This window comes from Aptenodytes forsteri, unplaced genomic scaffold (assembly GCF_000699145.1).
Source record: "Aptenodytes forsteri isolate BGI_AS27 unplaced genomic scaffold, ASM69914v1 Scaffold83, whole genome shotgun sequence".
NCBI lineage: Eukaryota > Metazoa > Chordata > Aves > Sphenisciformes > Spheniscidae > Aptenodytes > Aptenodytes forsteri.
The window spans coordinates 6,167,696-6,178,635 of NW_008795371.1; the positions used below are offsets into that span (position 1 = coordinate 6,167,696).

General features: G+C 38.9%; 1 protein-coding gene across 1 annotated transcript in view; it reads left to right on the forward strand.

The window, feature by feature from the left end:
* The first annotated feature begins 10,727 nt into the window (after positions 1-10,727).
* DENND4A (DENN domain containing 4A) overlaps positions 10,728-10,940 on the forward strand; it is a 60,011-nt gene continuing 59,798 nt past the window's right edge. The window contains exon 1 of the mRNA XM_009280418.2: positions 10,728-10,833. The gene's annotated coding sequence lies outside the window, so the exon portion shown is untranslated. The remainder of the gene's footprint in view (positions 10,834-10,940) is intronic.

Here is a 10,940-nt window from a genome sequence, read left to right on the forward strand (position 1 = left end):
TTATTATTCAATAATAACCTGAGTCAGTCATTTGCCAGTCTCAAGGCTTAAAATCTACTGTCTTTGTGGATATTCCCATATTTAACTAACTAAATACTGTCAAAGTATCCACCTCATATACTGTATTTGTAGACTATTGGAACATCTCTGTGCCAGGTAAGCTCCTGGTCCTAGAAAGAGAAAGCATCTTGTATTAGGGATGGAGTAAGAGTCTTGAATTTTCTTGCTTTGATCACTGTGTCTCTGCTTTTATGATCTCACTAGGAAAGTTACTTGATGTTTCTTTATTTTGAGTGTCAGCATGGCTCCTGCAAATGTTTGAAGTCATCTTTGTATTTCATTTATTTTCTGGCAAAACAGCATCCATCTGCAGTTTAAGAATAGAATGTATAAAAAACTGCATACAACTCCAAATCACAGAACACTATTTCTGGGCAAAATTCTCTTCTCAGTTACGCTTACATAACTCTGGAGTAGTGTCTTCATCTTTCTCGTCGTTACTCTGAAACCCATTTTCATTTCATTGTGTCAGACCCAAAGGATCTACCATATACAACTAAATTCGATTTCACCACAACTGTTGTAATTTCCTAGGCAAACTTACAATCTCCAAGGAAGTACATAAAGACATATTTACAGTACGTGGGCCTCAATACTCTAAGAAATATGCTGCTGTCAGTTGTTCTCTGTTAGTAGTTTTCCATGCAAATAAAAATACGATGTAGGTGGAGAACTGCTGAACTAGCTGGAGCAGAGATTTCCTCCGCATACACAAGCAGAGAATCTGCACTGTATGGCTGAGCTCATTTTTAAAACATCACGTTCAACAGCTCTTTCTTTAAACAAAGAAATAGTTTGCTCTAAATTGTTCGATATTTATTCTGTATAACTCTGTTCCTTGGCTGTCCATACTATAGAAGTGCTGTTATGCTGCAAGAAGACAGATTGCCCGGACTGGAAGCCCCAGCCCTGATTCAGGGAAGCACATGGTTTCCTTACAATGATTATGATGATTATAATTACTATTCAGTATATGGTGCAATTGTTTTTGGTGTTTAAAACAGAACAAAGCAAAACAAAACAAAGCCATTTTGGAAAGGAAAACAGAACATTAGAAAAAAATAATTGTAAAATAGGAAGTGGTTGACCTTCAGGAGATAACTCCATCTGCAGTGTCTGCTATCCAGTGTTTCTGGTGATCAGAAAATGGAAATAAAAAATCCCATTAAATATCCCAATACTCCTTTAGAAAATAATGTACCTCGTTTTCTGTAGGTATGAAATTTTACATCTCCTGTTCAACAGCTGCTAGTGTCAAAGGCCAAGCAAGCAGTACGTGGAATGCAGAGCCTGAAGTTTTTCAGCGGTTGCTGAAGGCAAAACCATCTAAAGTTGTAGCAGATGTTCGCTTGCTTCCTGTCTGCTTATCAGCCCTGCAAAGACACTTCGGTTTTGTGCTTGTTATGCCAAGTGTAACTATGGAGATCTAATACAAGCTGTGCAATAGCGATACGATGAATAGTTCTTTACGTATTTGGTTATGAATGATCAAGCAAAATATTATGGTTTCTAAGAACTCCCTCAAATTTTTCCATATGCACCGTACTTATTCCCCTTGCACAACAAGAAAATGACAGTGTACAAAATAATTTAAGAAATACTACGTTACTGCAGCTCTATAAAGATTAATTTAAATATCATTAATGAATTGTTGCTCATTGGACCTTCCATAGGATCCTTTCCAGTTTGACCTGTGCTTTCGATTGGGACTGTCAGAGAGGATCCCATGCAACACATTTACGTTACGCCGACTGAACAATAGTTACATGCCGTGCTTGATGTTAATTGCCGGCTTTGTTAAAAAAAAAATAAAAAGTGAATTAGCATCTGCTGGGTTACATTTCTGTCGTGAAATTCTTCATCAACTTCAGTCCACATCCCTTTGTATAATGGACAGAGTGACGATGTTAGTTTAGTCTCAGTGTGTTCACATTTTATATGTTGTTTCTATGAAAGTACGAACACCATGAAATACAGAATGGTATATCCCAACTGACTGTATTCCCCCAAAGGCCTTGAATATGCTACAGAAGAGAGTTCTTAACTGTCAATTTAAAAATCAGTTACACTAAACACTTTTTGCTGAGTAATCTAGATGCACCTCAGCTGTTTTAATTCCTGTTTATATTCATTATGAGCTCCTGTAAATTATAACTTCAATATGAATGACTATATGCAAGTGTTAAAACAGTATTCCATTTTAGGGCTTTGAGCTAGTTTAATGAGACTGATTTTTACACTGTTGCATTTAAGTTGATATGCATTCCCAGTACAGGCAAGACCCAGAGCAATTGGGTTTATGGCTTAATAGACAGGAGTTCTTTTTCTTCCATGAAATAGAAGAAATAAAGAAATTTACTTTACGTAAATCCTAGCACAGATGTTTTTGCTTTAAGTTTTTAACAGTAACAGAAAAAGATGGTTTTGGAATGGTTCCTCTGCCCATGTTGAAACTGGAAACCAAAAGTGATAGCTTTGGCCTATCACTGGTAGACATGGTTATAGATACTCCCATGGGAAACAAAAGGTTTCAGACCAACAGTGGCTCTGTGGTGTTTGCCACATTTCATATAATGCTATCGAGGAAAAAGAGCACTAGGTAACCATTATTGCCACTTTTAAAATGCTGATAGCATTGCAAATCTGAGTTGATCTGGAAAATGCAAATAGTGGGCACAGTGGTTCCTTGAGTAGTCCTTCTACGGGCGATAATCTGTTGTATTACAACATTAAGGCCCATGTCCTCAAAGGAAATGAAGCACTTTGGGACGATTGGTTCCTGGGGAGGTAGGTATGGATATTGTTTTGAGAAAATGAGCTTCCATATGAAAGCTGTAGACCTAAAATTCGGTCACCTTCCTTTCCCCAAAGGCAAGCAACAACAAGGCAACGCATGAAGCAAAAGAGAAAAGTTGTTGAAAATGAAGATATGAGGGACTTTATGCAAAGGACAGATTTGCAGGCAAAAGATGGAACTGATGAATGCAGTGATGGAAATTGCCTGAAACATCTGGGAAAACACCACAAGAAGTACGAAGCTGAAAGAGGAAAAGGGGAAAAAAGGGGACCCAGGGATTAAACTCATGTGAGTTGGGAACGTGGAGGAGGTGAGCACAATTCTTTGGGTGAATTCCTGGAAGGGATGCAGTAAATATATTAAAAAGGCAACATATTGGTACTATGACTGAGTAAGGGATTTTTCAGCTGAAGTATTTGAAAATAGAGGTCAGTATTTAGACTTAGTCTGTGAGGGGTAGCACAGTAGGAAGCAGGATGGATGAGATGGTTTAACAGGGCTTCATTGTAGTCAAATTAATTCAGTTTAAATAATTAATTCTCTTTTAAATTGACTCTGCACACTTGACATTTTGGAAAAGTTGCCATTCCCTGGCCTTCTGGTAAATGCTTTTGCATCTGTTTTCCATTGTTTCCTTCTTGAAAAAAATCCTTGTCACTAACAGGAACCATCAGCAGCATGGAACAAGTTGACTTGCCAAGGACATTTCCTCCAATCTCATTATTTATACTGGAAGTATTCTTTTTTGTATTAAGACTCAGAGTGTGATTTTAAAAAATTGCTGTATATTAAGAGAGTTTTGTACTGTCATTGTGAGTCAAATTCAAACTTGGTTGCGTGAATTACTTCCATTGCATCAACATTTGGTCATACTTTTTCAAGGAGGTTATCAAGTAGTTTAATTAATCCACAGTTCTCTCCGCCTTCCTCGTTATATAGAGCTCCTTACTGTTGCAGCAGAGGGCCTGCCTCAGGTATGAATCAGATCGGATATGTTACTCTCCCTCTTCTGCTGTTAGCACATTGATTTTGAGACTTACGCTGATGAGAAGGGGCGGGTCCATGGTGTGATTTGGGGCAGCTTGCATTAAACAAATAGGGTTTGTATTTTATTCTCAAGGTGCTTTGGTTTGTGTTCACTCTCATCTCCTTTGTCAGCTGCAGGTTGTGGACCAGTTGCAAAGAAAGTGCTCATCTCCTCTAAACTTCCGTGTTGAAGTGGCGCTGCTATTATGGCAAAGGAATAGAAACAGAAGTTTGTGTTCTGACTGCACAAGGGGTCTGTTGAGGTTAGGGGCTCCTTCAGGTAAGCTGGACCAAATCCTCAGAGAGCTCAGAAAAGGGCAGAAGCTTGGTCTGACCTGTATTCACAGTGACTCACCGGTGAGATTTAATGTTGTTACTTTGTTTTGCCTCTGTTTCTCAGCAGTTGCTCACATTTTGAACAAGTACACTCTTACCTAACCGAATTGATAGACGAGTATAATTAGGACCCAATATAATAAGGCCAGTATTTGTAATAATAAGGGAACATTCCAAAGCAGTTACAGAAGAAAAGAATTTCAGATAATTAGGAGTTGGGCAGTGATACAGATTTAAAAAGTACCCGAGATAAAATAACAGATACTAAAAATATCTATATTGAGATGAAATCCTCATGACTCAGTACTTGAGCCAACCTCCACTCTCTAGGAATTAGTAAGAAAATTGTCCAAACAGGGTAGATTGTAGTGTATTGCCTTACTCTGGTGGGCCTACACTTACACTTCAAAGAAGTATCTTACGCTGAAAAAGGATAGACACAGGTCTGACTTAACAGGGCAATTGCAGTATTTTTTTTAATATGTTCTGTAGCTGTAGCTTTAAAAATCAGTGGTTTTACTTCTACCTAGAAAAAATTCTAATAACGAACGTTCTGGATCTTGAGTGACAAAAGCACTGACAGCAGGGCCTGAGATGCATTCTTTCAGTCAATCAGGACATATTTTTAAATACCTGTGACTCTCTAGCTAATAGTTGAGGAGTGATGAATCTAGCTTGCAAATAGAAACACTGAAATGCCATTTTTTTCTTCTTTTTCTTTTCTACATAATGTGTTTCCTGATTAGATGCAAAATTTTGAAAGTATTGCAAGTACTGTAAGCATTGAAAGTGTTTTGGAAGAAAGAAGTATTTTGAAAAGTATTTTGAAATGCTGTAGAGTTTCAGAAAGGCAGAAAAGCTGTGTTATGAGAACATCAGCTATAATCTGGGTCAAATTTTCAGTGCAGATGTGTCAGATACATTTTCTTGGAAACCCTCCATGACAGTTAGTGAGAAGAGTGACCCAATGTTTTCTCACCGTACAAAATAACTGTTCTGTTTGGTGATGTCATGTGGATGAAGCACTGCTTGTATTTCCAAAGCGGTGTCCTGTTTAAGCTTGTTTGGGAGCAGAGATTTTTCTCTCAGAAGAGTTTCAAACAGGGAGTCGAGCAAATCGCTTTGGTACATCTTGACTGATCTCAATCTGACTTGGCAGTTTTCTGAATTTTAATGACCTGGTTTTATTTCCCGATAATGACTATTTATGTAAATGAGATGTCTTATAAATAAATATGGAAATTTTCCCATAATATTAATTACAGGCTTTATGGTTCAAATACTTAATATATTAAAAGCAAATGGTGATGTGGCTTGTCTTTGAGTTTATTAATTTAGTTATTTTGGTGGTTTGTTTTATTTTAACCTGACTTACATATGTTGGACAGCGTTTCCTGAACTAAAGCAAACTATGTTATGTACCTGGATGTATCAAAGGATATCAAAGGACAATAAAAATCAAAATGCATCATACAGTGGTAGCAGTAAATGGAAACCCAGATTTCAGAATGTTTTTGTCTAAGAATGAAATAAATCAGTTTTACTTGGAGAACCTCAGTTTAAGTGTTGTTAGCCATTTACTCAAAAATGAGATAGTTTTAAATTAATTATAATCCTTTGCACTTCTATAGCTGCTTCTCTTGAGAATCTCAGTAGTGTTCTACAAACATTAATTAAGCCTAATAGTACTCCTGATAAGTGGTTAACTGATAGATATACTTCACTTAACCCATCATAATATAAGTGATCTCTAGAACAAAATACAAAAACTTTAAACAGCAGGACTACACAAGAGTTTAGAGCCTGAAGTAAGTGTCTTAGCGAGATAAAACTGTGGGGAATGTTTAGAGGCATGGAATGTAATTACTTGGCCAAGGCATGATTTGAAGATAAATAAAAGTGCAAAAACTGAGGAACTGAGATCTTTAGTGAAGGAAAGCGGTTTTATATCTGATGTGAGAGAAGATACCCACAGCACCACAGTATCACATGGTGTGACTCTGGATGATGAATTGGACTGATTCAGAGAAAAAACTGCTATTTACAGAAATCACCTCCAGATGGGCCAAAGAGCATGAGTCCAAATCGAACCTTTAAGGCTTATGCACGAACAGCAGTGATAACAGTTAAGTCCTTACTCTCACCCCTGAGGGTACAGGGGCTGCTGAAAATAGCAACAAAACAGCAGTATCAGTGTGTACATTTACAGCCCGAGACTGTTAGTTTTGCTGGCGAATCTGCATGCATAATTTTCTTCCTGATATTACTCCACAAAGAGAAGCTTTTGTTATCTTGCTTTACTGATGAGAGCAATAATTAAAACGAGTTAGTGCTGGAACAGACAACAAGTTGGTTTTGGTACATGCATTAGGACTTGGATCATCCTCAAGCACCCCTTCCGCTGTTCTGTTCTCAAAAAATCTGCTGCAAATATTTGTTTCGGAGCTTCCAGTGTCTACGGGAAGAGCCATTCCAGAAATATGCTCCAGCTGTACATACTTATTTTCCCACTAACAACAGCAGAAGAGGTGTGGAATCACTTGCTTGATACCCCTACCCGCAGCAACACAGCAAAGCACAATTTTAACTGTTTCTCACCGATTAATACCAATGGCGATCCAGTGGGTCTCTTATTCGACATTTGATAGTTGCTGCAATGCTGAAATGCCTTGTGAATAGTTTTAGCATTTGCTGAGGGAAACTTTATGATGCACAGTCTAAATTCTCACATGCACATTCTGAAATTCTGAGGAAGCAAATCAGCACTGAAAAGTGACATGGTAATGAGTTTGCATCAGATTTTTATTTATAGAAATGATTTGGAAACATTTGGGTCTCCTCTTTGGATACATTTTCTTTCCTTTTTGTTTCCCAGCAGTTCTGTGCTTCTGGGACTACAAACTCTCACATAAATATTGGCAATAAATCCTTGCTGAGAAAGACTACCTGCTGGAGGAAAATCTGCTCATTTTATCCAAGTGGAATGCCTAGATACTGCAATTAGACTTTATCCTTACTCATATACAATAAAATTCTTTATTCGCATTTTGTGAATTGTAATTCATGACATACATGACTCTGACGCCTAATGAACCCCCCTGCAATGCTTCTGCTGAGATCAGTGGCCTTTGCATCAGGCCCTGTGTTTGCTTCATTTCCCCATATTTTTAGCTGCTTCAGTAAGTTCTTTATCTAGAGAAGGGTCTGAAACCTTTTTTTTTTTTTTTTTGCACATATGCATGCTATTCTATTGCCTCTTTTATAATTTATAATAAGTAGTTTCCCTGGAGTGCAGAAAGCTTTTCAGAAATACTATACCTGAAGCAGTAAAAGGAAGGGTAGCTGCACTGTTGTACCACTGCATCATAATATTTAAATACTTTATTATTTCATAATCTGTCCTAGAATTTAATCATTCCAAGCAGGGACGGTCTCTTTATGTCAAAAGGGATAAGTTCCCTATTTTCAAATATGCATATATAAAAAAACCCAGGAAGATGTTGCTTCATTTTCAGTGTGATTCCAGCTTGCCAAAGGCTCCATTTCATTGCATAACCTTCTGGATGTAGATCCATTACGGCACCGTAAAGTGGCTTACTGGACAGGGTAAGGCAATTCATCCTCTGAAATGCAGACTGTTGTTTTGCCAGTTACATGGTTTATAATTATCCATTATCATTATCTTTATAGTTATTTTTACCAAGGTTACAGACATGTCGTGTCTATTTGAAAGATGTTCTGTTGGGTTCTTTTGGAGACTCATTCTTCCCCTCTGTAGACGTAAATGAGCAGTGCACATAGCACAGCCAAGTGAGTTCAAAAGGAATAAAATTGGTAAGAAAGTGAACAGATTAAGCCCCAAATTGCGTACTTAAGAAACTGAAATAGTTTTGAAATAGTTTTGCCTGTGGAAGCCAGTCTCTGCCAGGAACTACTGTGACTAGTAATAGCTGCTTCTTTTTTTTTTAACTTTTTTTTTTCTTTCTTGAGCACTGCTGAAGCCTCATGAATTATAAGTAGTCAAATCTCACAACCCTGGGACAAAGTCTGTTAAAACCATGTCCTGGGACAGGGAAGTTCTCCATTCCATTCCTGGCTCTGTCACTGACCATCTGCCACTTGTCCTCTGCCTTGCTTGAGTTTACCCATGTGTAAAATGCACTTAAAATAGGCTAAACCATACTTTGAAAATTACTTTAGTGCCACAAGCTAGAAATTTGGGGTTGCAACATGGAGAAAAATGGTTCTGTGGTTGCTAGTCGATAGAAATCCTGCGCATCTCCCTGGCCGCGCTCCTGGGGAGGCTAAATCTGGCTGACAGGTCTCCACCCTGCACTTGAGAGGCAGCAGAATACCACATTAAGCATGCATGACGCCTGCCCACCTGCAGCTTGTTAATTTGTTTAATCAACTTACTATGCACAACAAGAATCTGATCCAACACTAACTGGAATTAATAGGAAGACTTCTGTTGACTTCATGATCTTGGGGTTGGTCTCGATATGCATGTAGAGACCACTGCCTAGAGATCCCTAAAGTCCCCACAAAGGGAAAGGCTTTGTTTGACTGACACATAGATACATTTCTGTGCAATGAGCCTGCAGGAGCTGGGCGCACAGTAAATCTGTCTCTGCCTGTACAGTAACTCTATTCACTGATGCTGCTCTTTATTCAGAAATAAATACGGCACTATAGTAATTATTTTTCATAGGCCCTTTCGCACATGGCTTTAGACAGGCCTTAATGTGGAAAACTGATGACAAGCTATGCAGGAAAGCTCTGCGGCTAGATATGTTAGGAAAGGTAACTTGATAGAGGTGGTGACAAGCTAATAATGAAATGGAACATTGCAATTAAATGTGCTGGTGGGGAAGAAAGTGTGCCACAGCCAAGAGGGCAAGCGAGCAGCAGGTAGGTCATGGAGAGAAAGCAGAGGAGGCTTGATGGAATAGGGTGGGAAGGAGGGGGAGATGTAACAACAAGAAGGACAGGACAGAGATAAGCACTGTTAGCTGCGATGGTAGGATTGGGCAGAAACTACTTTGGTGTTTGTATCAGGCCTTGCACAGTGAGATCCGCCTCCCTGACTGCGATTTGTTGACATTGACACAATATGTAATTAAATGCAGATAAGTCCTAGAAGGACAGAAATGGTGGAGGGAAATAAACAGGTTGGGCTATAAATTAACAGCAAATCAAAGACATCTACACAAAGTTTTACCTATGACATGAGCTGAAAAGTATGAAAACTGCCACAGGATGTTTAAGAACTATGTTTCTGTAAAATTTAACTTTCCATTAGAAATAGTAAAAAATATTTTAATGGTTATGAACCTCAACTCTGAGAGGTGAACTATTCGTACATCAATGCAGTGATTTTGCAGCTGAAACAATACTCTTAGAAGTAGGAACAGACCCATTAATCTTGGATGTTAACGCTGAAGCCTAAGAATTATGCCTACATGAAAAACGAGCAAGGGCAGAGAGCACAGAATAGTTGGAATATCAAAATTACTAACACAAGCCAGAAGATGGACTTCATTATTGTTATTTATTTGAAAAACATTTCCAGGATTAAAATATACCAGAAACTGTCAAAGGATTTAGAAAAATTTCTACCAGCACATTACATAATTTAAGGGCTCACAACCGAATGCAGACAAGCTTGCTGCAAAAAGTACTGAGGTTCTGGGTTTTGATCTCTCACTTACTCCACTGTATATTGTTGAGAGAGAAAACATCTTTATGGGTGTGGCTAGCAACACATTTTACGTAGAAATACAAGGAATGAGCAATGGTTGTTCTTGTAGTCCCTGCCTGGGGTAGGGGTTTGACACATTCCTTAGTCAGTATGCTGGCTGTTGAGAAAAAAAAAAGACAGACTCAGCTCACAAATATCAAACCTGGCAGTGCAAAGCTGTGTCTGCATGTGCAGGCTTGCACATGGGTGCTTCTGCAAGGGCAGAGACTGGCTTGTGTCAGCCGCTCTGTTTCCTACGTGGGGGGTAGGAGGAGCGGCATTTCTGCTATAAACAGTCGTATTAATAAAAGCATGTGGGGAAAAAAGTTTTATTTTGTACTTTTTGCTTTTATATTCTCCTATTTGGTCAGATTTTTCAGAGGGATGAGGTAAACCAACACAGTAGGTTTGAACATATGTAAGCATTTACAGTCCAAATTCAGAACTTCATATGAATTTTCTGTCTTTATAACATCTAAACCCTTGAGCCAAACGTCCAGAACTGAGGGAACCTTGAATTCAAAGCCAAAATTGTATGGTTGGAGCCTATCCCTAAACATCACTTCAAAAATAGCACATCGGTACAAAATTTTGAAATCCAGGGCTGCAGCACACAAGGTGCCAGAAAAGTAGTTTCTGTGTGTCGGTACAAGCAGGAGGACTCATTTTGTTGTGCTCAGCAACATCTTGACACGCTGCAGTAATCTTAGCCGCACGCTCTTAAAAGATTATTTTTGTCTCGGGTTCTTTTCTAGTCTTTGATGCAACAACCTGGTGCGGGTTACATCAAGCCTGCAGAAAATCCCCCGTTTTCTCTTCCGTTGTTTTCCAGGCAGCCGTCACCTCCTCCGCGTCCTGGCGACGGGCGCCGCAGGTGAGCGAAAAACCGGCGTATTTGGGCCGGAGATTAATTTCTGTTTAAATTAAAGGTGCTGCCGGCGAACGGGAGACACTGTAGGGCGGGGGGGGGGAGGGGGGGGG